Source organism: Phalangium opilio, unplaced genomic scaffold, assembly GCF_054372755.1.
Source record: "Phalangium opilio isolate 3A_F unplaced genomic scaffold, DU_Popi_V2 ptg000054l_1, whole genome shotgun sequence".
Taxonomy (NCBI): domain Eukaryota; kingdom Metazoa; phylum Arthropoda; class Arachnida; order Opiliones; family Phalangiidae; genus Phalangium; species Phalangium opilio.
This window is the reverse complement of record NW_028324173.1, coordinates 6,023,766-6,048,502: the sequence shown is the minus strand read 5'-3', so window position 1 is coordinate 6,048,502 and position 24,737 is coordinate 6,023,766. Positions and strand designations below refer to the sequence as shown.

Below are 24,737 nucleotides of genomic sequence, written 5' to 3'. Positions count from 1 at the left end.
ATGTGTTTGCTTTTTTCATATCTATTGGAATTTAAAAGTGGAAAAAAGTGAAAAACCAACGGCACGCAGTGTTCCTAAGTGGTCTCCCTCCCAAGTACTGACTGCGCTCGACGCTGCTTAACTTCGGTGATCGGACGAGAACCGGTGTTTTCAGCGTGATATGGCCGTTGCCGAGAATGCTAGTTAATAATTTGAATTCAATTAAACTTCATCTTTATAAAACAATAACAAAAAGAAGATATGCTTGCTTTTTTCATATCTATTGGAATTTAAAAGAGGAAAAAAAAAGTGAAAAAGTCAACGGCACGCAGTGTTCCTAAGTGGTCTCCCTCCCAAGTACTGACTGCGCTCGACGCTGCTTAACTTCGGTGATCGGACGAGAACCGGTGTTTTCAGCGTGATATGGCCGTTGCCGAGAGTTCTAGTTAATAATTCGAATTTAAATAAAGTGAGACAAATTAACCTTCATCTTTTTAAAACAATAACAAAAAGAAAATATGTTTGCTTTTTTCATATCTATTGGAATTTAAAAGTGGAAAAAAGTGAAAAACCAACGGCACGCAGTGTTCCTAAGTGGTCTCCCTCCCAAGTACTGACTGCGCTCGACGCTGCTTAACTTCGGTGATCGGACGAGAACCGATGTTTTCAGCGTGATATGGCCGTTGCCGAAAGTGCTATTTAATAATTTGAATTTAATTAACTTTCATCTTTATAAAACAATATCAAAAAGAAGATATGTTTGGTTTTTTCATATCTGGTGGAATTTAAAAGAGGAAACAAAAAGGAAAAAGCCAACGGCACGCAGTGTTCCTAAGTACTGACTGCGCTCGACGCTGCTTAAATTCGGTGATCGGACGAGAACCGGTGTTTTCAGCGTGATATGGCCGTTGCCGAGAGTGCTAGATAATAATTCGAATTTAAATTATCTGAGACAAATTGACCTTCATCTTTTTAAAACAATAACAAAAAGAAAATATGTTTGCTTTTTTTCATATCTATAGGAATTTAAAAGAGGAAAAAAAAGTGAAAAAGCCAACGGCACGCAGTGTTCCTAAGTGGTCTCCCTCCCAAGTACTGACTGCGCTCGACGCTGCTTAACTTCGGTGATCGGACGAGAACCGGTGTTTTCAGCGTGATATGGCCGTTGCCGAGAGTTCTAGTTAATAATTCGAATTTAAATTAAGTGAGACAAATTAACCTTCATCTTTTTAAAACAATAACAAAAAGAAAATATGTTTGCTTTTTTCATATCTATTGGAATTTAAAAGTGGAAAAAAGTGAAAAACCAACGGCACGCAGTGTTCCTAAGTGGTCTCCCTCCCAAGTACTGACTGCGCTCGACGCTGCTTAACTTCGGTGATCGGACGAGAACCGATGTTTTCAGCGTGATATGGCCGTTGCCGAAAGTGCTATTTAATAATTTGAATTTAATTAACTTTCATCTTTATAAAACAATATCAAAAAGAAGATATGTTTGGTTTTTTCATATCTGGTGGAATTTAAAAGAGGAAACAAAAAGGAAAAAGCCAACGGCACGCAGTGTTCCTAAGTATTGACTGCGCTCGACGCTGCTTAAATTCGGTGATCGGACGAGAACCGGTGTTTTCATTGTGATATGGCCGTTGCCGAGAGTGCTAGATAATAATTCGAATTTAAATTATCTGAGACAAATTGACCTTCATCTTTTTAAAACAATAACAAAAAGAAAATATGTTTGCTTTTTTTCATATCTATAGGAATTTAAAAGAGGAAAAAAAAGTGAAAAAGCCAACGGCACGCAGTGTTCCTAAGTGGTCTCCCTCCCAAGTACTGACTGGGCTCGACGCTGCTTAACTTCGGTGATCGGACGAGAACCGGTGTTTTCAGCGTGATATGGCCGTTGCCGAGAGTGCTAGATAATAATTCGAATTTAAATTAAGTGAGACAAATTAACCTTCATCTTTTTAAAACAATAACAAAAAGAAAATATGTTTGCTTTTTTCATATCTATTGGAATTTAAAAAAGGAAAAAAAAGTGAAAAAGCCAACGGCACGCAGTGTTCCTAAGTGGTCTCCCTCCCAAGTACTGACTGCGCTCGACGCTTCTTAACTTCGGTGATCGGACGAGAACCGGTGTTTTCAGAGTGATATGGCCGTTGCCGAGAGTGCTAGATAATAATTCGAATTTAAATTAAGTGAGACAAATTAACCATCATCTTTTTAAAAGAATAACAAAAAGAAAATATTTTTGCTTTTTTAATAATAATAATTCTAGGAGAGCGGTCGCTCTCTTAGATAAGACTTGATACTGCCTCTAATGCTAAAGGAGGGTTCTCTGATTGGCCGTAACTTTTTTCGTATTGTGTTTGCTGCTTTGAAATTTTGCCAGTGAACTAAAATTTGGGCCCTAAATATGTGGTTAAAATTTCAAAGAGATCCAACTAATAGTTAGTTCTATAAAGAAAAAAGTTGTTAAGGGTGGTTTTAGAATCCATAAAATTAATCAGACATTTGGTGAAAGATACAATATTCTTCCATAGACATAACATGGGATTTTTTTGAAAAATGACCTTAATTGGGATCGTGTATAAAGAAAACTAATCATTCGTTACGTTTGGGAACCATCTTAAATGAAAGATAACAGTCCATAGATGTGCCTTTTCTTAGTTTCATTAAGATCAATTAAGTTTAAGTATCGATTTTTATCATTATTAACACATACTTTGACTTACGTTGTTTTGGGTATTGGATTTACGGCGTTTTACCACTGTTAGAGACACGCATTTTAGCCCTAATTTTTTATATTGGACTTACGGCGTTTTTGTCGTGATTCACGCCGTTAGAGGGATATTAAGCAAGAAAAACATTGCGTTTGAGCTCTTGTAGGTGGTTTGCCCGGGTTCTTGTGGGTGCTTGTAGGTACTTGTGGGTACTTGTGGGTTCTTGTGGGTACTTGTGGGTTCTTGTGGGTGCTTGTAGGTACTTGTGGGTACTTGTGGGTGCTTGTAGGTACTTGTGGGTGCTTGTAGGTACTTGTGGGTGCTTGTAGGTACTTGTGGGTGCTTGTAGGTACTTGTGGGTGCTTGTAGGTACTTGTGGGTTCTTGTGGGTAATTGTGGGTTGTTGTGGGTGCTTGTAGGTACTTGTGGGTTCTTGTGGGTACTTGTGGGTTGTTGTGGGTACTTGTGGGTTCTTGTGGGTTCTTGTGGGTACTTGTGGGTTCTTGTGGGTACTTGTAGGTACTTGTGGGTTCTTGTGGGTGCTTGTAGGTACTTGTAGGTACTTGTGGGTTCTTGTGGGTACTTGTGGGTTCTTGTGGGTACTTGTGGGTTCTTGTGGGTACTTGTGGGTGCTTGTAGGTGCTTGTGGGTACTTGTGGGTACTTGTGGGTGCTTGTAGGTACTTGTGGGTGCTTGTAGGTACTTGTGGGTACTTGTGGGTGCTTGTAGGTACTTGTGGGTGCTTGTAGGTACTTGTGGGTGCTTGTAGGTACTTGTGGGTTCTTGTAGGTACTTGTGGGTTCTTGTGGGTACTTGTAGGTACTTGTGGGTTCTTGTGGGTGCTTGTAGGTACTTGTGGGTGCTTGTAGGTACTTGTGGGTGCTTGTAGGTACTTGTAGGTACTTGTGGGTTCTTGTGGGTACTTGTAGGTACTTGTGGGTTCTTGTGGGTACTTGTGGGTACTTGTGGGTGCTTGTAGGTACTTATGGGTGCTTGTAGGTACTTATGGGTGCTTGTAGGTACTTATGGGTACTTGTAGGTACTTGTAGGTACTTGTGGGTACTTGTAGGTACTTGTGGGTACTTGTAGGTACTTGTGGGTACTTGTAGGTACTTGTGGGTACTTGTAGGTACTTGTGGGTGCTTGTGGGTACTTGTGGGTACTTGTGGGTACTTGTGGGTGCTTGTGGGTACTTGTGGGTGCTTGTAGGTACTTATGGGTACTTTTAGGTACTTTGTGGGTAATTGTGGGTGCTTGTGGGTGCTTGTGGGTACTTGTAGGTACTTGTGGGTGCTTGTGGGTGCTTGTAGGTACTTGTGGGTGCTTGTAGGTACTTATGGGTGCTTGTAGGTACTTATGGGTGCTTGTAGGTACTTATGGGTGCTTGTAGGTACTTGTGGGTACTTGTAGGGACTTGTGGGTACTTGTAGGTACTTGTAGGTACTTGTGGGTACTTGTAGGTACTTGTGGGTACTTGTAGATACTTGTGGGTACTTGTGGGTACTTGTAGGTACTTGTGAGTACTTGTAGGTACTTATGGGTACTTGTAGGTACTTATGGGTACTTGTGGGTAATTGTGTGTACTTGTGGGTGCTTGTAGGTACTTGTGGGTGCTTGTAGGTACTTGTGGGTGCTTGTAGGTACTTGTGGGTGCTTGTAGGTACTTATGGGTACTTTTAGGTACTTATGGGTACTTGCGGGTACTTGTGGGTACTTGCGGGTACTTGCGGGTACTTGTTGGTACTTGTGGGTGCTTGTAGGTACTTATGGGTACTTTTAGGTACTTATGGGTACTTGTGGGTAATTGTGGGTACTTGTGGGTACTTGTGGGTGCTTGTGGGTACTTGTAGGTACTTGTGGGTGCTTGTAGGTACTTGTGGGTGCTTGTAGGTACTTGTGGGTGCTTGTAGGTACTTGTGGGTACTTGTGGGTGCTTGTAGGTACTTGTGGGTGCTTGTAGGTACTTGTGGGTGCTTGTAGGTACTTGTGGGTGCTTGTAGGTACTTGTGGGTGCTTGTAGGTACTTGTGGGTGCTTGTAGGTACTTGTGGGTGCTTGTGGGTGCTTGTGGGTACTTGTGGGTGCTTGTAGGTACTTGTGGGTACTTGTGGGTTCTTGTGGGTTCTTGTGGGTTCTTGTGGGTACTTGTGGGTTCTTGTGGGTGCTTGTGGGTACTTGTGGGTGCTTGTAGGTACTTATGGGTGCTTGTAGGTACTTGTGGGTACTTGCGGGTACTTGCGGGTACTTGTTGGTACTTGTGGGTGCTTGTAGGTACTTATGGGTACTTTTAGGTACTTGTGGGTGCTTGTAGGTACTTATGGGTACTTTTAGGTACTTATGGGTACTTGTGGGTAATTGTGGGTACTTGTGGGTACTTGTGGGTGCTTGTGGGTACTTGTAGGTACTTGTGGGTGCTTGTAGGTACTTGTGGGTGCTTGTAGGTACTTGTGGGTGCTTGTAGGTACTTGTGGGTACTTGTGGGTGCTTGTAGGTACTTGTGGGTGCTTGTAGGTACTTGTGGGTGCTTGTAGGTACTTGTGGGTGCTTGTAGGTACTTGTGGGTGCTTGTAGGTACTTGTGGGTGCTTGTAGGTACTTGTGGGTGCTTGTGGGTGCTTGTGGGTACTTGTGGGTGCTTGTAGGTACTTGTGGGTGCTTGAGGGTACTTGTGGGTTCTTGTGGGTTCTTGTGGGTACTTGTGGGTTCTTGTGGGTGCTTGTGGGTACTTGTGGGTGCTTGTAGGTACTTATGGGTGCTTGTAGGTACTTATGGGTGCTTGTAGGTACTTGTGGGTACTTGTAGGTACTTGTGGGTGCTTGAAGGTACTTGTGGGTGCTTGAAGGTACTTGTGGGTACTTTCCCCGGGTACTTGTGGGTGTTTGTAGGTACTTGTGGGTGTTTGTAGGTACTTGTGGGTGCTTGTAGGTACTTGTGGGTACTTGTAGGTGCTTGTGGTTACTTGAGGGTGCTTGAAGGTACTTGTGGGTACTTGTGGGTGCTTGTAGGTACTTGTGGGTGCTTGTAGGTACTTGTGGGTGCTTGTAGGTACTTGTGGGTACTTGTGGGTGCTTGTAGGTACTTGTGGGTGCTTGTAGGTACTTGTGGGTGCTTGTAGGTACTTGTGGGTACTTGTGGGTGCTTGTAGGTACTTGTGGGTGCTTGTAGGTACTTGTGGGTACTTGTGGGTGCTTGTAGGTACTTGTGGGTGCTTGTAGGTACTTGTGGGTACTTGTGGGTGCTTGTAGGTACTTGTGGGTGCTTGTAGGTACTTGTGGGTGCTTGTAGGTACTTGTGGGTGCTTGTAGGTACTTGTGGGTACTTGTGGGTACTTGTAGGGACTTGTGGGTACTTGTAGGTACTTGTAGGTACTTGTGGGTACTTGTAGGTACTTGTGGGTACTTGTAGATACTTGTGGGTACTTGTGGGTACTTGTAGGTACTTGTGAGTACTTGTAGGTACTTATGGGTACTTGTAGGTACTTATGGGTACTTGTGGGTAATTGTGTGTACTTGTGGGTGCTTGTAGGTACTTGTGGGTGCTTGTAGGTACTTGTGGGTGCTTGTAGGTACTTGTGGGTGCTTGTAGGTACTTATGGGTACTTTTAGGTACTTATGGGTACTTGCGGGTACTTGTGGGTACTTGCGGGTACTTGCGGGTACTTGTTGGTACTTGTGGGTGCTTGTAGGTACTTATGGGTACTTTTAGGTACTTATGGGTACTTGTGGGTAATTGTGGGTACTTGTGGGTGCTTGTGGGTACTTGTAGGTACTTGTGGGTGCTTGTAGGTACTTGTGGGTGCTTGTAGGTACTTGTGGGTGCTTGTAGGTACTTGTGGGTACTTGTGGGTGCTTGTAGGTACTTGTGGGTGCTTGTAGGTACTTGTGGGTGCTTGTAGGTACTTGTGGGTGCTTGTAGGTACTTGTGGGTGCTTGTAGGTACTTGTGGGTGCTTGTGGGTGCTTGTGGGTACTTGTGGGTGCTTGTAGGTACTTGTGGGTGCTTGAGGGTACTTGTGGGTTCTTGTGGGTTCTTGTGGGTACTTGTGGGTTCTTGTGGGTGCTTGTGGGTACTTGTGGGTGCTTGTAGGTACTTATGGGTGCTTGTAGGTACTTATGGGTGCTTGTAGGTACTTATGGGTGCTTGTAGGTACTTGTGGGTACTTGTAGGTACTTGTGGGTACTTGTAGGTACTTGTAGGTACTTGTGGGTTCTTGTGGGTACTTGTGGGTTCTTGTGGGTGCTTGAAGGTACTTGTGGGTGCTTGAAGGTACTTGTGGGTGCTTGAAGGTACTTGTGGGTACTTTCCCCGGGTACTTGTGGGTGTTTGTAGGTACTTGTGGGTGTTTGTAGGTACTTGTGGGTGCTTGTAGGTACTTGTGGGTACTTGTAGGTGCTTGTGGTTACTTGAGGGTGCTTGAAGGTACTTGTGGGTACTTGTGGGTGCTTGTAGGTACTTGTGGGTGCTTGTAGGTACTTGTGGGTGCTTGTAGGTACTTGTGGGTACTTGTGGGTGCTTGTAGGTACTTGTGGGTGCTTGTAGGTACTTGTGGGTGCTTGTAGGTACTTGTGGGTGCTTGTAGGTACTTGTGGGTGCTTGTAGGTACTTGTGGGTGCTTGTAGGTACTTGTGGGTTCTTAAGGGTACTTGTGGGTTCTTGAGGGTACTTGTGGGTTCTTGTGGGTACTTTTGGGTGCTTGTGGGTGCTTGTGGGTACTTGTGGGTGCTTGTAGGTACTTGTGGGTGCTTGTAGGTACTTATGGGTGCTTGTAGGTACTTGTGGGTGCTTGTAGGTACTTGTGGGTGCTTGTAGGTACTTGTGGGTACTTGTGGGTACTTGTAGGGACTTGTGGGTACTTGTAGGTACTTGTAGGTACTTGTGGGTACTTGTAGGTACTTGTGGGTACTTGTAGATACTTGTGGGTACTTGTGGGTACTTGTAGGTACTTGTGAGTACTTGTAGGTACTTATGGGTACTTGTAGGTACTTATGGGTACTTGTGGGTAATTGTGTGTACTTGTGGGTGCTTGTAGGTACTTGTGGGTGCTTGTAGGTACTTGTGGGTGCTTGTAGGTACTTGTGGGTGCTTGTAGGTACTTATGGGTACTTTTAGGTACTTATGGGTACTTGCGGGTACTTGTGGGTACTTGCGGGTACTTGCGGGTACTTGTTGGCACTTGTGGGTGCTTGTAGGTACTTATGGGTACTTTTAGGTACTTATGGGTACTTGTGGGTAATTGTGGGTACTTGTGGGTGCTTGTGGGTACTTGAAGTACTTGTGGGTGCTTGTAGGTACTTGTGGGTGCTTGTAGGTACTTGTGGGTGCTTGTAGGTACTTGTGGGTACTTGTGGGTGCTTGTAGGTACTTGTGGGTGCTTGTAGGTACTTGTGGGTGCTTGTAGGTACTTGTGGGTGCTTGTAGGTACTTGTGGGTGCTTGTAGGTACTTGTGGGTGCTTGTGGGTGCTTGTGGGTACTTGTGGGTGCTTGTAGGTACTTGTGGGTGCTTGAGGGTACTTGTGGGTTCTTGTGGGTTCTTGTGGGTACTTGTGGGTTCTTGTGGGTGCTTGTGGGTACTTGTGGGTGCTTGTAGGTACTTATGGGTGCTTGTAGGTACTTATGGGTGCTTGTAGGTACTTATGGGTGCTTGTAGGTACTTGTGGGTACTTGTAGGTACTTGTGGGTACTTGTAGGTACTTGTAGGTACTTGTGGGTTCTTGTGGGTACTTGTGGGTTCTTGTGGGTGCTTGAAGGTACTTGTGGGTGCTTGAAGGTACTTGTGGGTGCTTGAAGGTACTTGTGGGTACTTTCCCCGGGTACTTGTGGGTGTTTGTAGGTACTTGTGGGTGTTTGTAGGTACTTGTGGGTGCTTGTAGGTACTTGTGGGTACTTGTAGGTGCTTGTGGTTACTTGAGGGTGCTTGAAGGTACTTGTGGGTACTTGTGGGTGCTTGTAGGTACTTGTGGGTGCTTGTAGGTACTTGTGGGTGCTTGTAGGTACTTGTGGGTACTTGTGGGTGCTTGTAGGTACTTGTGGGTGCTTGTAGGTACTTGTGGGTGCTTGTAGGTACTTGTGGGTGCTTGTAGGTACTTGTGGGTGCTTGTAGGTACTTGTGGGTGCTTGTAGGTACTTGTGGGTTCTTGAGGGTACTTGTGGGTTCTTGAGGGTACTTGTGGGTTCTTGTGGGTACTTTTGGGTGCTTGTGGGTGCTTGTGGGTACTTGTGGGTGCTTGTAGGTACTTGTGGGTGCTTGTAGGTACTTATGGGTGCTTGTAGGTACTTGTGGGTGCTTGTAGGTACTTGTGGGTGCTTGTAGGTACTTGTGGGTACTTGTAGGTACTTGTGGGTACTTGTAGGTACTTGTGGGTTCTTGTGGGTACTTGTGGGTTCTTGTGGGTGCTTGAAGGTACTTGTGGGTGCTTGAAGGTACTTGTGGGTACTTTCCCCGGGTACTTGTGGGTGTTTGTAGGTACTTGTGGGTGTTTGTAGGTACTTGTGGGTGCTTGTAGGTACTTGTGGGTACTTGTAGGTGCTTGTGGTTACTTGAGGGTGCTTGAAGGTACTTGTAGGTACTTGAGGGTGCTTGAAGGTACTTGTAGGTACTTGTGGGTGCTTGTGGTTACTTGTGGGTGCTTGTGGGTACTTGCCCCGGGTACTTGTGGGTACTTGCCCCGGGTACTTGTGGGTGTTTGTAGGTACTTGTGGGTGCTTGTAGGTGCTTGTGGGTGCTTGTAGGTGCTTGTGGATGCTTGTAGGTGCTTGTGGATACTTGTAGGTGCTTGTGGATACTTGTAGGTGCTTCTGGGTACTTGTAGGTACTTGTGGTTACTTGTGGGTGCTTGTGGTTACTTGTGGGTGCTTGTAGGTACTTGTGGGTGCTTGTAGGTACTTGTGGGTGCTTGTAGGTACTTGTGGGTGCTTGTAGGTACTTGTGGGTGCTTGTAGGTACTTGTGGGTTCTTGAGGGTACTTGTGGGCTCTTGAGGGTACTTGTGGGTTCTTGTGGGTACTTTTGGGTGCTTGTGGGTGCTTGTGGGTACTTGTGGGTGCTTGTAGGTACTTGTGGGTGCTTGTAGGTACTTATGGGTGCTTGTAGGTACTTGTGGGTGCTTGTAGGTACTTGTGGGTACTTGTAGGTACTTGTGGGTACTTGTAGGTACTTGTGGGTTCTTGTGGGTTCTTGTGGGTACTTGTGGGTTCTTGTGGGTGCTTGAAGGTACTTGTGGGTACTTTCCCCGGGTACTTGTGGGTGTTTGTAGGTACTTGTGGGTGTTTGTAGGTACTTGTGGGTGCTTGAAGGTACTTGTGGGTGCTTGAAGGTACTTGTGGGTACTTTCCCCGGGTACTTGTGGGTGTTTGTAGGTACTTGTGGGTGCTTGTAGGTACTTGTGGGTACTTGTAGGTGCTTGTGGTTACTTGAGGGTGCTTGAAGGTACTTGTAGGTACTTGAGGGTGCTTGAAGGTACTTGTAGGTACTTGTGGGTGCTTGAGGTTACTTGTGGGTGCTTGTGGGTACTTGCCCCGGGTACTTGTGGGTGCTTGAAGGTACTTGTGGGTACTTGCCCCGGGTACTTGTGGGTGTTTGTAGGTACTTGTGGGTGCTTGTAGGTGCTTGTGGGTGCTTGTAGGTGCTTGTGGATGCTTGTAGGTGCTTGTGGATACTTGTAGGTGCTTGTGGATACTTGTAGGTGCTTGTGGATACTTGTAGGTGCTTCTGGGTACTTGTAGGTACTTGTGGTTACTTGTGGGTGCTTGTGGTTACTTGTGGGTGATTGAAGGTACTTGTAGGTACTTGTGGGTGCTTGTAGGTACTTGTAGGTACTTGTGGGTGCTTGTGGTTACTTGTGGGTGCTTGAAGGTACTTGTAGGTAATTCTGGGTGCTTGTGGTTACTTGTGGGTGCTTGAAGGTACTTTTAGGTACTTGTGGGTGCTTGTGGTTACTTGTGGGTGCTTGTGGTTACTTGCCACGGGTGCCTCTGGGTGCTTGCAGGTACTTGCCCCGGGTGCTCCTGGGTGCTTACCCCGGGTGCTTGTAGGTACTTGCCCCGGGTGCTCCTGGGTGCTTACCCCGGGTGCTTGTAGGTACTTGCCCCGGGTGCTTGTAGGTACTTGCCCCGGGTGCTTGTAGGTACTTTCTCCAGGTGATTGTAGCTACTTGCTCCGGGTGATTGTAGGTACTTGATCCGCGTGCTTGTAGGTACTTGCCCCGGGTACTTGTAGGTACTTTGCCTCCTCCATAGGATTAACATTACACTAAATTTTGGAAGCTCGTAACTCTGGTTTTATTAGAGATACGGGGATATCCTTTGATTATGTAATAGTCCTATTTGCCCCTTCCCTCCTTTGTTAACATTTGCTCCATGGGATACTCCATATACGGGAAAAACATGGAAAACTCAGGGAAGTATATGGGGAAAAGCCTGGAAATCTCAGGGAAATTTGTTTTCGAAAAGTTGTATGAAGCTTGTTTTGGAACATATGTTATAAACTCATGGTTTTAGTTATATAAAGTTTTACCAAGAAGCGATATCTAGTTTACTAGAGAGAAGGTATTAGATGCCTAAGTATTCGCGCCCCATAGTCCCAGTCCCACTTTCAAAATACAAGGGGGGACGTAAAAGGAGGCCGGGCTATTTCGCCTCTCGGCAGTCGGAAAATACGTAGTTTTCGTCATTCGCGTCGCGTTTACGTGAGTTTTCTGGTCCGTGACCAAATAAGCATTTCTTAAACTGGACATTAGGCCAGTGACTTTCCTGACTTGGAATAAATAAACTGGTCCGTTACCATTGACCAGAGCACGTCGTCTGCTAAACTAAAGAAGTGGATAATTAAAATATGAGAATTTTAATGTGTGGAGTCTGATTACCCTTGAACTTTCTTAGTAGTCTCGTGGACCACTGACCCCCCTCCGATTTAATTTTTGAACTGGACCAGGGAATTTTTAAACTGGTCATTTGCCCTGTGTCACCGCCTTATTTCCCACGCTGGCGCGAGTTGTTTTGCGTTATCGAGTGCGTGATGGAGTTGGCTATGCCTGGAGTCCCAACCTTGAAGGAGAGAGGAATGGAGTAGAAACCCCCACAACTATAGCGTTGCCTGTGTACCCCCACCTACGGCAACATAGTCCTCTCAGCATCCTCAGCGGTTAGGTAGGGTCGTACTGGACTAAATTGCAAAGGGCGCTCCCTCTATCTTCAAAATAGAAGCTAGTTCTCATACAAATAAAATGGCGCTCCGCGGCAGCACTTAGCAATCGCCTACCGAAGGGTAGGGGCGTGCGCGAGGTACATAGGGAGAGATACGGTGCCGCAGGTCGCCCATCATTATTTCCAATCCATCTCAACTTCCTTATCACTGTCCCAACCCCCACGACTTCCAACCACTAGCATAGCCCACTCGATCACGCTCTCTTTTCCCCGGCTACATATTTTGAAGATGGCACTTTTTAGGCGTATTAACAATCTTGGATCATCTTGGTGAACTTTTAGGGTAGCCCTGACTATATTTTGTTTAAGGTTTTAAGCTTCATATCAAACAGACGTTAGTTTATGCTACAAAAAAAGTGTGAAATTGAAAATCTCGGATCGTCTTTATGAAGTTTTAAGGATATCCGAATTTCATATTGGGCTTATGACAATTTTGAGCTAAATGATAAACGGACATAATCAGCATTTTTAAAAATTTTGTAAAATTGTCAATTTGGTCCTATTTCTGGAATTTTTAGGGGGCGCCTCGCGTTTCAATGAATGATTGTAAAAAATTGTATTATGTTAATTACAATAAGAATACAAACTTTTATTGATTTACGTTTTTTTGAAGTATCATAATAAATAAATGTCTGATTGAGCGAAAGTTATGGTCCCCTATATATATTTGTTTCTGCTTAGTGCAGATTTTGAAAATGTAAAACAGTTTCTTAACATTCTTAATTAAAATGAAGACTGAAGGAACAGATATTAATCAAAAATGTCTTGATTAGAATCAATACCTAAAAAGTATCGATAAGACTGAGGTTATCACTTGTCTGAAGGATCAGATATTAATTTTTCTTTTTAATTGAAACTTAAATGCATGCTTAAGAAAAAACAACGTTCCATTACCGTTTTCCGTTGAAATAAATTATTTTACTGGTAATCAATTTCAAAAATTTACTTATCTCGGCTTTTCGACCACAATTCCATTCCCCGAAAACATTTTATCATTACATTAATTACTTTTGGGAGATAACGTGTCAAAATAAACTATAAAACAATAAAAAACTGAAATAGCGGTCTGTTAAGCCATGACAACAACCTTTTAAAAGTTACAAGCAGTAGCGTCGCTAGGGTTTGAAATTTGGGGGGGGGGGCTAAATCTGGGCAAACTATTTTAAAGTTATTATAAGAACTTAATATAAACAAGATGGCCCAAGGGCTGGGACTTAATAGTAGCCACATCGTTATCTATTTAATTAGCACATGAATAAAAAGAAAAAAATTCAAAGACCCTAAACAAAAAATCAGAAATGTCCGACCCCACAGTGGTAGCGTGTCTTACTGCTGCGCCAGCCAGCCGGGTTCAATTCCCGGGTGCGGTGTGAAAAATTATTAATTAAAATAAAATCTCGAACTGAGCTCAGCTACCACTATTGGTTCCATTTAAGCTAAAATCTGACGATAACGAAAGCGAAAACCCCGGCCAGTACTACTACGGCTCGGGTCAAACTAAGAGCCTATGGTATACTACGATGTGGCTAAATTGCATAATGGGTTCTTTGGAAAATGTGTAGACCTTTAAAACTATCCGTAAATTTGTGTCAACGTGAAATTATTCGTATTTTGAAGATATACAACCTTTTATTGATAAAGACTACGGAACCGATTATGAAGGATTTTCACTCGTCTTAGGTTTATTTTTAGTTTTGGTTAGCTTTTAGTCCACACTATTGGGACTCCCTTCGAAAGAACATGAAACATTTTACTTGTTTCCATCTGTTTTTTTCTTCAAAATTTTACTGTTTGATATTGAAAATTTTTTATATATTGCTACAGAATTTTAGGTTGCTAACAGCAATTTTTTGGTAGGGTTTACTGATTATTTTTTGGGGGGGGGGGGCTAAGTTTGGAATTTGGGGGGGCTATAGTCCCCCCCAAAAAGGCCTAGCGACGCCACTGGTTACGAGGACTATATAACCCTTTCGAGACTAACAGGACCTGAGCAAACTATAGCTTAACCTGCTACTAGTACGAACAGATGTAAACTGGAGTTGAAATTTCATCATGTGCGACCTGTGGCCCAGAAACTCTCCCATAGTTCCAGTGTGTGTAGAACATAATTTTTTTCGCTGTTATCTGCCAAAATCAATCTTTCTAGGTAGTGCCGCCTCCTCACTTGAATATTTCATGATATATTAAGGTTTGAACGAACAAAATTCTAGATTACTATTTTCACTACCATGTCCCTCTGCTACCTTGAAGCAAAATTTTCTCTCTTTTTGCTGCTCATTACCGGTGCCATTCCCTTGACTTTCTGTTCGTTATAACTACTATCATGAGTTTATTAATTTCAAACCAAAATATAAAAAAATGGATTCATTTTCCTTTTGTGCTACTTAGAATATAACGTTGTGCCGCGCCTTATCAAATAGTCTCTAACCATTGTTAGAAACTAGAGAGAGAAATTGGGCAGTAACACTGATCATGCCCTGAACTATGAGAAAGAACAATACGACGGTTCACTAAAGTACACTTGATATTACATCATTTTGCAAAACCGCGAGTAAAAATGTTACTGTCCCTATTGAATTTGGCGCCATTGGTTTTAGAATAATTAAAATGTTCCACTGCGAAGCGTGCTGGTCACGAATGGAGATGTAACGTCTTTAGGAACCTTTTAAAACGCAAAAACCATACACGTACTCTCCCAAAAGTAATTAATGTAATGATAAAATGTTTTCGGGGAATGGAATTGTGGTCGAAAAGCCGAGATAAGTAAATTTTTGAAATTGATTACCAGTAAAATAATTTATTTCAACGGAAAACGGTAATGGAACGTTGTTTTTTCTTAAGCATGCATTTAAGTTTCAATTAAAAAGAAAAATTAATATCTGATCCTTCAGACAAGTGATAACCTCAGTCTTATCGATACTTTTTAGGTATTGATTCTAATCAAGACATTTTTGATTAATAATAATAATAGTGTTTATTACGTGCAAATAAACGGTACATGTATATGACCTACAAGTATTTACACGGGGATGAGGTAATAAGTTAGGGGTGAAGGGTATATATTAGAATAATTATTTAGAAATAATGTAAGAATATGTCATAGGATAAAATATAAACATAAGATAAAAATATAAACATACGATAAAAATAAGTTAAAAATATAAGTCGGAATATGAAAATACATAAGAATAAATGTCGCGAGGTAAAAACAGAAGTCCTAAGATAAAAATTAGAGTTATAGGGTTATATACAAATATCTTTCAGGGAGGGTTTTGCTTTGTCAAAAATGTCTATATGAGATCCATAAATATTATAGTTTTTCATCATTCTGCTCATTGGCTCTAGTGAAGTTATGTTGGGTTTCAATAATCTGTCGCTTCTGTGGCGAGTTTTCAGGTTGGGAGCATGGAACTTGATTTGTTCTAACAACATGGAGCAGTCTATAAAATTTCCATTTAGCTTTTGCAGGAATATGATGTCTAATTTAATTAGGGTTTTACTGATGGTATCTAGTTTTAATTTACTTTGGGTTGTCTTATGTGTATCTTTCGGCAAAAAGTAGTATTTGTAGTAATTCAGGAATTTATTCTGTACCCGTTCTAGTTTGGATAGTTGATATTCACTGCAGCCGCTATAAACCAGGCCTCCAAATATTAATTTTGGTTTGACCAGAGTTAGATAAAGTTTTACAAAGCAAGTTGGTGAATTTATATCTTTTGCAATTTTGAGACTTAGGCCTAGCTTTTGATAACAATCAGCTAAGGTATGTTTAACATGTGCGATAAAATTTAGTTTTTCATCAAATATGACTCCTAAGTCTCTTATGGTTTGGACTCTGATAAGGGTTTCTCCATTTAGTTTATAATTATATGCAATTTTAGATTTTTTTCTAGTAAATGACATTATAAAGGTTTTATCATTATTTATGGGAATATTGTTTTGGGTGCACCAGTTGTTAAGATTAATGAGATCGGCTTCAAGTTTTTCGCAGTCTGAGTCCGTCGATACAGAGTTCCCAAGTTTAGTATCATCGGCAAATTGGAGGATTTTAGAGTGGTTAATAAACGAGGGTGCGTCAGCTGTATAAATATTAAATAATAGCGGGCCAAGGGATGACCCTTGTGGAACGCCACAAGTTACATTGTACGTGACATTTGTTTTTTCCCCATTAATTTTGAGGGTATTTTTACGGTTACTTAAGTAGTTTTTAGTCCACTCAAGCAGTTTACCCGATAATCCATAGTGTTGTAGTTTTTGGATAAGTATCTTGTGGGATACCCGATCGAACGCTTTAGATAGGTAGACATATATAATGTCAACCTGTCCTCTATTTTCCGCAATGGGTGCAATGTATTGCAGTGTGCTTATAAGACTTGTCTCAACGGATCTTCCTTTTACAAAACCGTGTTGGCTTTCCGGAAGATTTACTTTAAACCATGAATATAGTTTAGCACTCATAATCATATCAAAAAGCATGCTTAAGCTGTTCAGTAGAGAAATTGATCGATAATTGGAAGGATCTCCTTGATGCCCTTTTTTAAATATTGGTGTTACCAGTGCCTCCTTCCACGCTGAAGGGAAGAGACCTTGCTCCAAAGAGAGATTATATACTCTGGCAAGTATTGGGGAGAGAAGATCGCTACAGCCTTTAATAATTATATTGGGAATTCCATCAACACCAGAGGACAACTTGGGTTTTAGTTTCTTGATTGTACTTCTAATCTCATCTTCTGTTATTTTGGTGTTGAAAAATTCCCGTTGAATGCATTTTGGAGAGAATTCGAGGTCGTTTGAAGTGTCATTTGCGATATTGGAGAAAATTTCTCGAAACTCAGTGGCTATTTCAAGGTTATTTATTAGGAGTTTGTCTCCTTTCTTCAGAGTGATATTTTTTTTCTGCTCTTTCGATTTTTTATTTACATAGGTCCAGAATGTTTTTGGGTCCTTTTTTATACTACTGCATATTATTGAGGAATAATCTAGCTTATCGCGTTTTAATAAATCTTTTACGGTTTGCCTGGTATCTTTGTATTTCTGTAGATCATTTTCATACCTATTGGAATTTAAAAGAGGAAAAAAAAATTAAAAAGCCAACGGCACGCAGTGTTCCTAAGTGGTCTCCCTCCCAAGTACTGACTGCGCTCGACGCTGCTCAACTTCGGTGATCGGACGAGAACCGATGTATTCAGCATGATATGGCCGTTGCCGAGAATGCTAGTTAATAATTTGAATTCAATTAAACTTCATCTTTATAAAACAATAACAAAAAGAAGATATGTTTGCTTTTTTCATATCTGGTGGAATTTAAAAGAGGAAACAAAAAGGAAAAAGCCAACGGCACGCAGTGTTCCTAAGTGGTCTCCCTCCCAAGTACTGACTGCGCTCGACGCTGCTTAACTTCGGTGATCGGACGAGAACCGATGTATTCAGCATGATATGGCCGTTGCCGAGAGTGCTAGTTAATAATTTGAATTCAATTAAACTTCATCTTTATAAAACAATAACAAAAAGAAGATATGTTTGCTTTTTTCATATCTGGTGGAATTTAAAAGAGGAAAAAAAAGTGAAAAAGCCAACGGCACGCAGTGTTCCTAAGTGGTCTCCCTCCCAAGTACTGACTGCGCTCGACGCTTCTTAACTTCGGTGATCGGACGAGAACCGGTGTATTCAGCATGATATGGCCGTTGCCGAGAGTGCTAGTTAATAATTCGAATTTAATTAACGTTCATCTTTATAAAACAATAACAAAAAGAAGATATGTTTGCTTTTTTCATATCTGGTGGAATTTAAAAGAGGAAACAAAAAGAAAAAAGCCAACGGCACGCAGTGTTCCCAGGTACTGACTGCGCTCGACGCTGCTTAACTTCGGTGATCGGAGGAGAACCGTTTTTTTTCAGCGTGATATTACCGTTGCCGAGAGAGCTAGATAATAATTCGAATTTAAATTAAGTGAGACAAATTGACCTTCATCTTTTTAAAACAATAACAAAAAGAAAATATTTTTGCTTTTTTCATACCTATTGGAATTTAAAAGAGGAAAAAAATAATTAAAAAGCCAACGGCACGCAGTGTTCCCAAGTACTGACTGCGCTCGACGCTGCTTAAATTCGGTGATCTGACGAGAACCGGTGTTTTCAGCGTGATATGGCCGTTGCCGAGAGTGCTAGATAATAATTCGAATTTAAATTAAGTGAGACAAATTGACCTTCATCTTTTTAAAACAATAACAAAAAGAAAATATTTTTGCTTTTTTCATACCTATTGGAATTTAAAAGAGGAAAAAAAATTAAAAAGCCAACGGCACGCAGAGTTCCTAAGTGGTCTCCCTCCCAAGTACTGACTGCGCTCGACGCTGCTCAACTTCGGTGATCGGACGAGAACCGATGTATTCAGCATGATATGGCCGTTGCCGAGAATGCTAGTTAATAATTTGAATTCAATTAAACTTCATCTTTATAAAACAATAACAAAAAGAAGATATGTTTGCTTTTTTCATATCTGGTGGAATTTAAAAGAGGAAACAAAAAGGAAAAAGCCAACGGCACGCAGTGTTCCTAAGTGGTCTCCCTCCCAAGTACTGACTGCGCTCGACGCTGCTTAACTTCGGTGATCGGACGAGAACCGATGTATTCAGCATGATATGGCCGTTGCCGAGAGTGCTAGTTAATAATTTGAATTCAATTAAACTTCATCTTTATAAAACAATAACAAAAAGAAGATATGTTTGCTTTTTTCATATCTGGTGGAATTTAAAAGAGGAAACAAAAAGGAAAAAGCCAACGGCACGCAGTGTTCCTAAGTGGTCTCCCTCCCAAGTACTGACTGCGCTCGACGCTGCTTAACTTCGGTGATCGGACGAGAACCGGTGTATTCAGCATGATATGGCCGTTGCCGAGAGTGCTAGTTAATAATTTGAATTCAATTAAACTTCATCTTTATAAAACAATAACAAAAATAAGATATGTTTGCTTTTTTCATATCTGGTGGAATTTAAAAGAGGAAAAAAAAGTGAAAAAGCCAACGGCACGCAGTGTTCCTAAGTGGTCTCCCTCCCAAGTACTGACTGCGCTCGACGCTTCTTAACTTCGGTGATCGGACGAGAACCGGTGTATTCAGCATTATATGGCCGTTGCCGAGAGTGCTAGTTGATAATTCGAATTTAATTAACGTTCATCTTTATAAAACAATAACAAAAAGAAGATATGTTTGCTTTTTTCATATCTGGTGGAATTTAAAAGAGGAAACAAAAAGGAAAAAGCCAACGGCACGCAGTGTTCCCAGGTACTGACTGCGCTCGACGCTGCTTAACTTCGGTGATCGGAGGAGAACCGTTTTTTTCAGCGTGATATTTCCGTTGGCGAGAGTGCTAGTTAATAATTCGAATTTATATTACGTGAGACAAATTAACCTTCATCTTTTTAAAACAATAACAAAAAGAAAACGTGTTTGCTTTTTTCTTATCTATTAAAATTTAAAAGAGGAAAAAAAAGTGAAAAAGCCAACGGCACGCAGTGTTCCTAAGTGGTCTCCCTCCCAAGTAGTGACTGCGCTCGACGCTTCTTAACTTCGGTTATCGGACGAGAACCGGAGAATTCAGCGTGATATGGCCGTTGCCGAGAGTGCTAGTTAATAATTTGAATTTAATTAACTTTCATCTTTATAAAACAATAACAAAAAGAAGATATGTTTGCTTTTTTCATATCGGGTGGAATTTAAAAGAGGAAACAAAAGGGAAAAACCAACGGCACGCAGTATTCCCAAGTACTGTATGCGCTCGACGCTGCTTAACTTCGGTGATCGGACGAGAACCGGTGTTTTCAGCGTGATATGACCGTTGCCGAGAGTGCTAGTTAATAATTCGAATTTAAATTAAGTGAGACAAATTAACCTTCATCTTTATAAAACAATAACAAAAAGAAGATATGTTTGCTTTTTTCATATCGGGTGGAATTAAAAGAGGAAACAAAAGTGAAAAAGCCAACGGCACGCAGTATTCCCAAGTACTGACTGCGCTCGACGCTGCTAACGTCGGCGGTTGGACGAGAACCGGTGTTTTCAGCGTGATATGGCCGTTGCCGAGAGTGCTAGTTAATAATTCGAATTTAAATTAAGTGAGACAAATTAACCTTCATCTTTTTAAAACAATAACAAAAAGAAAATATGTTTGCTTTTTTCATATCTATTGGAATTTAATAGAGGAAAAAAAAGTGAAAAAGCCAACGACACGCAGTGTTCCCAAGTTGTCTGCCTCCCAAGTACTGACTGCGCTCGACGCTGCTTAACTTCGGTGATCGGACGAGAACCGGTGTTTTCAGCGTTATATGGCCGTTGCCGAGAGTGCTATTTAATAATTTGAATTTAATTAACCTTCATCTTTATAAAACAATAACAAAAAGAAGACATGTTTGCTTTTTTCATATCTATTGGAATTTAAAAGAGGAAACAAAAAGGAAAAAAGCCAACGGCACGCTGTGTTCCCAAGTACTGACTGCGCTCGACGCTGCTTAACTTCGGTGAACGGACGAGAACCGGTGTTTTCAGCGTGATATGGCCGTTGCCGAGAGTGCTAGTTAATAATTCGAATTTAAATTAAGTGAGAAAATTAACCTTCATCTTTTTAAAACAATAACAAAAAGAAAATTGTGTTTGGTTTTTTCATATCTGGTGGAATTTAAAAGAAGAAACAAAAAGGAAAAAGCCAACGGCACGCAGTGTTCCCAAGTACTGACTGCGCTCGACGCTGCTTAACTTCGGTGATCGGACGAGAACCGGTGTTTTCAGCGTGATATGGCCGTTGCTGAGAGTGCTAGATAATAATTCGAATTTAAATTAAGTGAGACAAATTGACCATCTTTTTAAAACAATAACAAAAAGAAAATAAGTTTGCTTTTTTCATATCTATTGGAATTTAAAAGTGAAAAAAAAAGTGAAAAACCCAACGTCACGTAGTGTTCCTAAGTGGTCTCCCTCCCAAGTACTGACTGCGCTCGACGCTGCTCAACTTCGGTGATCGGACGAGAACCGGTGTATTCAGCATGATATGGCCGTTGCCGAGAGTGCTAATTAATAATTTGAATTCAATTAAACTTCATCTTTATAAAACACTAACAAAAAGAAGATATGTTTGCTTTTTTCATATCTGGTGGAATTTAAAAGAGGAAACAAAAAGGAAAAAGCCAACGGCACGCAGTGTTCCCAAGTACTGACTGCGCTCGACGCTGCTTAACTTCGGTGATCGGAGGAGAACCGTTTTTTTCAGCGTGATATAACCGTTGCCGAGAGTTCTAGTTAATAATTCGAATTTAAATTAAGTGAGACAAATTAACCTTCATCTTTTCAAACAATAACAAAAAGAAAATGTTTGCTTTTTTCATATCTATTGGAATTTAAAAGTGGAAAAAAGTGAAAAACCAACGGCACGCAGTGTTCCTAAGTGGTCTCCCTCCCAAGTACTGACTGCGCTCGACGCTGCTTAACTTCGGTGATCGGTCGAGAACCGGTGTTTTCAGCGTGATATGGCCGTTGCTGAGAGTGCTAGATAATAATTCGAATTTAAATTAAGTGAGACAAATTGACCATCTTTTTAAAACAATAACAAAAAGAAAATAAGTTTGCTTTTTTCATATCTATTGGAAATTAAAAGAGGAAAAAAAAGTAAAAAAGCCAACGGCACGCAGTATTCCTAAGTGGTCTCCCTCCCAAGTACTGACTGGGCTCGACGCTGCTCAACTTCGGTGATCGGACGAGAACCGGTGTATTCAGCATGATATGGCCGTTGCCGAGAGTGCTAGTTAATAATTTGAATTCAATTAAACTTCATCTTTATAAAACAATAACAAAAAGAAGATATGTTTGCTTTTTTCATATCTGGTGGAATTTAAAAGAGGAAACAAAAAGGAAAAAGCCAACGGCACGCAGTGTTCCCAAGTACTGACTGCGCTCGACGCTGCTTAACTTCGGTGATCGGAGGAGAACAGTTTTTTTCAGCGTGATATGGCCGTTGCCGAGAGTTCTAGTTAATAATTCGAATTTAAATTAAGTGAGACAAATTAACCTTCATCTTTTCAAACAATAACAAAAAGAAAATAAGTTTGCTTTTTTCATATCTATTGGAATTTAAAAGAGGAAAAAAAAGTGAAAAAGTCAACGGCACGCAGTGTTCCTAAGTGGTCTCCCTCCCAAGTACTGACTACGCTCGACGCTGCTTAACTTCGGTGATCGGACGAGAACCGGTGTTTTCAGCGTGATATGGCCGTTGCCGAGAGTGCTAGTTAATAATTCGAATTTAAATTAAGTGAGAAAATTAACCTTCATCTTTTTAAAACAATAACAAAAAGAAAATTATGTTTGGTTTTTTCATATCTGGTGGAATTTAAAAGAGGAAACAAAAAGGAAAAAGCCAACGGCACGCAGTGTTCCCAAGTACTGACTGCGCTCGACGCTGCTTAACTTCGGTGAACGGACGAGAACCGGTGTTTTCAGCGTGATATGGCCGTTGCCGAGAGTGCTAGTTAATAATTCGAATTTAAATTAAGTGAGAAAATTAACCTTCATCTTTATAAAACACTAACAAAAAGAAGATATGTTTGCTTTTTTCATATCTGGTGGAATTTAAAAGAGGAAACAAAAAGGAAAAAGCCAACGGCACGCAGTGTTCCCAAGTACTGACTGCGCTCGACGCTGCTTAACTTCGGTGATCGGAGGAGAACCGTTTTTTTCAGCGTGATATAACCGTTGCCGAGAGTTCTAGTTAATAATTCGAATTTAAATTAAGTGAGACAAATTAACCTTCATCTTTTCAAACAATAACAAAAAGAAAATGTTTGCTTTTTTCATATCTATTGGAATTTAAAAGTGGAAAAAAGTGAAAAACCAACGGCACGCAGTGTTCCTAAGTGGTCTCCCTCCCAAGTACTGACTGCGCTCGACGCTGCTTAACTTCGGTGATCGGACGAGAACCGGTGTTTTCAGCGTGATATGGCCGTTGCTGAGAGTGCTAGATAATAATTCGAATTTAAATTAAGTGAGACAAATTGACCATCTTTTTAAAACAATAACAAAAAGAAAATAAGTTTGCTTTTTTCATATCTATTGGAAATTAAAAGAGGAAAAAAAAGTAAAAAAGCCAACGGCACGCAGTATTCCTAAGTGGTCTCCCTCCCAAGTACTGACTGGGCTCGACGCTGCTCAACTTCGGTGATCGGACGAGAACCGGTGTATTCAGCATGATATGGCCGTTGCCGAGAGTGCTAGTTAATAATTTGAATTCAATTAAACTTCATCTTTATAAAACAATAACAAAAAGAAGATATGTTTGCTTTTTTCATATCTGGTGGAATTTAAAAGAGGAAACAAAAAGGAAAAAGCCAACGGCACGCAGTGTTCCCAAGTACTGACTGCGCTCGACGCTGCTTAACTTCGGTGATCGGAGGAGAACAGTTTTTTTCAGCGTGATATGGCCGTTGCCGAGAGTTCTAGTTAATAATTCGAATTTAAATTAAGTGAGACAAATTAACCTTCATCTTTTCAAACAATAACAAAAAGAAAATAAGTTTGCTTTTTTCATATCTATTGGAATTTAAAAGAGGAAAAAAAAGTGAAAAAGTCAACGGCACGCAGTGTTCCTAAGTGGTCTCCCTCCCAAGTACTGACTACGCTCGACGCTGCTTAACTTCGGTGATCGGACGAGAACCGGTGTTTTCAGCGTGATATGGCCGTTGCCGAGAGTGCTAGTTAATAATTCGAATTTAAATTAAGTGAGAAAATTAACCTTCATCTTTTTAAAACAATAACAAAAAGAAAATTATGTTTGGTTTTTTCATATCTGGTGGAATTTAAAAGAGGAAACAAAAAGGAAAAAGCCAACGGCACGCAGTGTTCCCAAGTACTGACTGCGCTCGACGCTGCTTAACTTCGGTGAACGGACGAGAACCGGTGTTTTCAGCGTGATATGGCCGTTGCCGAGAGTGCTAGTTAATAATTCGAATTTAAATTAAGTGAGAAAATTAACCTTCATCTTTATAAAACACTAACAAAAAGAAGATATGTTTGCTTTTTTCATATCTGGTGGAATTTAAAAGAGGAAACAAAAAGGAAAAAGCCAACGGCACGCAGTGTTCCCAAGTACTGACTGCGCTCGACGCTGCTTAACTTCGGTGATCGGAGGAGAACCGTTTTTTTCAGCGTGATATAACCGTTGCCGAGAGTTCTAGTTAATAATTCGAATTTAAATTAAGTGAGACAAATTAACCTTCATCTTTTCAAACAATAACAAAAAGAAAATGTTTGCTTTTTTCATATCTATTGGAATTTAAAAGTGGAAAAAAGTGAAAAACCAACGGCACGCAGTGTTCCTAAGTGGTCTCCCTCCCAAGTACTGACTGCGCTCGACGCTGCTTAACTTCGGTGATCGGACGAGAACCGGTGTTTTCAGCGTGATATGGCCGTTGCTGAGAGTGCTAGATAATAATTCGAATTTAAATTAAGTGAGACAAATTGACCATCTTTTTAAAACAATAACAAAAAGAAAATAAGTTTGCTTTTTTCATAGCTATTGGAATTTAAAAGAGGAAAAAAAGTGAAAAAGCCAACGGCACGCAGTATTCCTAAGTGGTCTCTCTCCCAAGTACTGACTGCGCTCGACGCTGCTCAACTTCGGTGATCGGACGAGAACCGGTGTATTCAGCATGATATGGCCGTTGCCGAGAGTGCTAGTTAATAATTTGAATTCAATTAAACTTCATCTTTATAAAACAATAACAAAAAGAAGATATGTTTGCTTTTTTCATATCTGGTGGAATTTAAAAGAGGAAACAAAAAGGAAAAAGCCAACGGCACGCA

At 41.2% G+C, this 24,737-nt stretch overlaps 12 non-coding genes and 20 pseudogenes across 12 annotated transcripts; all 32 read right to left on the bottom strand.

Annotated features, from left to right (window-relative positions):
* Positions 1 to 53: 53 nt before the first annotated feature.
* LOC149672108 (5S ribosomal RNA) lies at positions 54 to 172 on the bottom strand. The gene has a single exon (XR_016367537.1). It is a non-coding gene; the product is annotated as a 5S ribosomal RNA (ribosomal RNA).
* A 123-nt stretch (positions 173 to 295) lies between these two features.
* On the bottom strand, positions 296 to 414 carry LOC149672107 (5S ribosomal RNA). Its single transcript, XR_016367478.1, has one exon. It is a non-coding gene; the product is annotated as a 5S ribosomal RNA (ribosomal RNA).
* Positions 415 to 548: 134 nt separating this feature from the next.
* On the bottom strand, positions 549 to 667 carry LOC149672106 (5S ribosomal RNA). The gene has a single exon (XR_016367262.1). It is a non-coding gene; the product is annotated as a 5S ribosomal RNA (ribosomal RNA).
* A 122-nt stretch (positions 668 to 789) lies between these two features.
* Positions 790 to 892, bottom strand: LOC149672105 (5S ribosomal RNA; annotated as a pseudogene).
* Positions 893 to 1,030: 138 nt separating this feature from the next.
* LOC149672104 (5S ribosomal RNA) lies at positions 1,031 to 1,149 on the bottom strand. The gene has a single exon (XR_016367420.1). It is a non-coding gene; the product is annotated as a 5S ribosomal RNA (ribosomal RNA).
* A 134-nt stretch (positions 1,150 to 1,283) lies between these two features.
* On the bottom strand, positions 1,284 to 1,402 carry LOC149672103 (5S ribosomal RNA). Its single transcript, XR_016367261.1, has one exon. It is a non-coding gene; the product is annotated as a 5S ribosomal RNA (ribosomal RNA).
* Positions 1,403 to 1,765: 363 nt separating this feature from the next.
* LOC149672102 (5S ribosomal RNA) lies at positions 1,766 to 1,884 on the bottom strand. Its single transcript, XR_016367245.1, has one exon. It is a non-coding gene; the product is annotated as a 5S ribosomal RNA (ribosomal RNA).
* Positions 1,885 to 2,021: 137 nt separating this feature from the next.
* LOC149672101 (5S ribosomal RNA) lies at positions 2,022 to 2,140 on the bottom strand (annotated as a pseudogene).
* Positions 2,141 to 16,985: 14,845 nt separating this feature from the next.
* LOC149672100 (5S ribosomal RNA) lies at positions 16,986 to 17,104 on the bottom strand (annotated as a pseudogene).
* A 122-nt stretch (positions 17,105 to 17,226) lies between these two features.
* Positions 17,227 to 17,345, bottom strand: LOC149672099 (5S ribosomal RNA; annotated as a pseudogene).
* A 122-nt stretch (positions 17,346 to 17,467) lies between these two features.
* Positions 17,468 to 17,586, bottom strand: LOC149672098 (5S ribosomal RNA; annotated as a pseudogene).
* Positions 17,587 to 17,950: 364 nt separating this feature from the next.
* Positions 17,951 to 18,053, bottom strand: LOC149672097 (5S ribosomal RNA; annotated as a pseudogene).
* Positions 18,054 to 18,189: 136 nt separating this feature from the next.
* LOC149672096 (5S ribosomal RNA) lies at positions 18,190 to 18,308 on the bottom strand (annotated as a pseudogene).
* A 122-nt stretch (positions 18,309 to 18,430) lies between these two features.
* LOC149672095 (5S ribosomal RNA) lies at positions 18,431 to 18,549 on the bottom strand (annotated as a pseudogene).
* Positions 18,550 to 18,671: 122 nt separating this feature from the next.
* Positions 18,672 to 18,790, bottom strand: LOC149672094 (5S ribosomal RNA). The gene has a single exon (XR_016367600.1). It is a non-coding gene; the product is annotated as a 5S ribosomal RNA (ribosomal RNA).
* Positions 18,791 to 18,912: 122 nt separating this feature from the next.
* LOC149672093 (5S ribosomal RNA) lies at positions 18,913 to 19,031 on the bottom strand (annotated as a pseudogene).
* A 362-nt stretch (positions 19,032 to 19,393) lies between these two features.
* On the bottom strand, positions 19,394 to 19,512 carry LOC149672092 (5S ribosomal RNA; annotated as a pseudogene).
* Positions 19,513 to 19,633: 121 nt separating this feature from the next.
* On the bottom strand, positions 19,634 to 19,736 carry LOC149672091 (5S ribosomal RNA; annotated as a pseudogene).
* Positions 19,737 to 20,111: 375 nt separating this feature from the next.
* Positions 20,112 to 20,230, bottom strand: LOC149672090 (5S ribosomal RNA; annotated as a pseudogene).
* A 123-nt stretch (positions 20,231 to 20,353) lies between these two features.
* On the bottom strand, positions 20,354 to 20,456 carry LOC149672089 (5S ribosomal RNA; annotated as a pseudogene).
* A 137-nt stretch (positions 20,457 to 20,593) lies between these two features.
* LOC149672088 (5S ribosomal RNA) lies at positions 20,594 to 20,696 on the bottom strand (annotated as a pseudogene).
* A 134-nt stretch (positions 20,697 to 20,830) lies between these two features.
* LOC149672087 (5S ribosomal RNA) lies at positions 20,831 to 20,949 on the bottom strand (annotated as a pseudogene).
* A 356-nt stretch (positions 20,950 to 21,305) lies between these two features.
* On the bottom strand, positions 21,306 to 21,424 carry LOC149672086 (5S ribosomal RNA). The gene has a single exon (XR_016367718.1). It is a non-coding gene; the product is annotated as a 5S ribosomal RNA (ribosomal RNA).
* A 134-nt stretch (positions 21,425 to 21,558) lies between these two features.
* Positions 21,559 to 21,677, bottom strand: LOC149672085 (5S ribosomal RNA; annotated as a pseudogene).
* Positions 21,678 to 22,038: 361 nt separating this feature from the next.
* On the bottom strand, positions 22,039 to 22,157 carry LOC149672084 (5S ribosomal RNA). Its single transcript, XR_016367383.1, has one exon. It is a non-coding gene; the product is annotated as a 5S ribosomal RNA (ribosomal RNA).
* A 137-nt stretch (positions 22,158 to 22,294) lies between these two features.
* On the bottom strand, positions 22,295 to 22,397 carry LOC149672083 (5S ribosomal RNA; annotated as a pseudogene).
* Positions 22,398 to 22,767: 370 nt separating this feature from the next.
* On the bottom strand, positions 22,768 to 22,886 carry LOC149672082 (5S ribosomal RNA). The gene has a single exon (XR_016367435.1). It is a non-coding gene; the product is annotated as a 5S ribosomal RNA (ribosomal RNA).
* Positions 22,887 to 23,020: 134 nt separating this feature from the next.
* Positions 23,021 to 23,139, bottom strand: LOC149672081 (5S ribosomal RNA; annotated as a pseudogene).
* Positions 23,140 to 23,500: 361 nt separating this feature from the next.
* Positions 23,501 to 23,619, bottom strand: LOC149672080 (5S ribosomal RNA). Its single transcript, XR_016367372.1, has one exon. It is a non-coding gene; the product is annotated as a 5S ribosomal RNA (ribosomal RNA).
* A 137-nt stretch (positions 23,620 to 23,756) lies between these two features.
* Positions 23,757 to 23,859, bottom strand: LOC149672079 (5S ribosomal RNA; annotated as a pseudogene).
* Positions 23,860 to 24,229: 370 nt separating this feature from the next.
* On the bottom strand, positions 24,230 to 24,348 carry LOC149672078 (5S ribosomal RNA). Its single transcript, XR_016367432.1, has one exon. It is a non-coding gene; the product is annotated as a 5S ribosomal RNA (ribosomal RNA).
* Positions 24,349 to 24,481: 133 nt separating this feature from the next.
* On the bottom strand, positions 24,482 to 24,600 carry LOC149672077 (5S ribosomal RNA; annotated as a pseudogene).
* Positions 24,601 to 24,737: the final 137 nt, after the last annotated feature.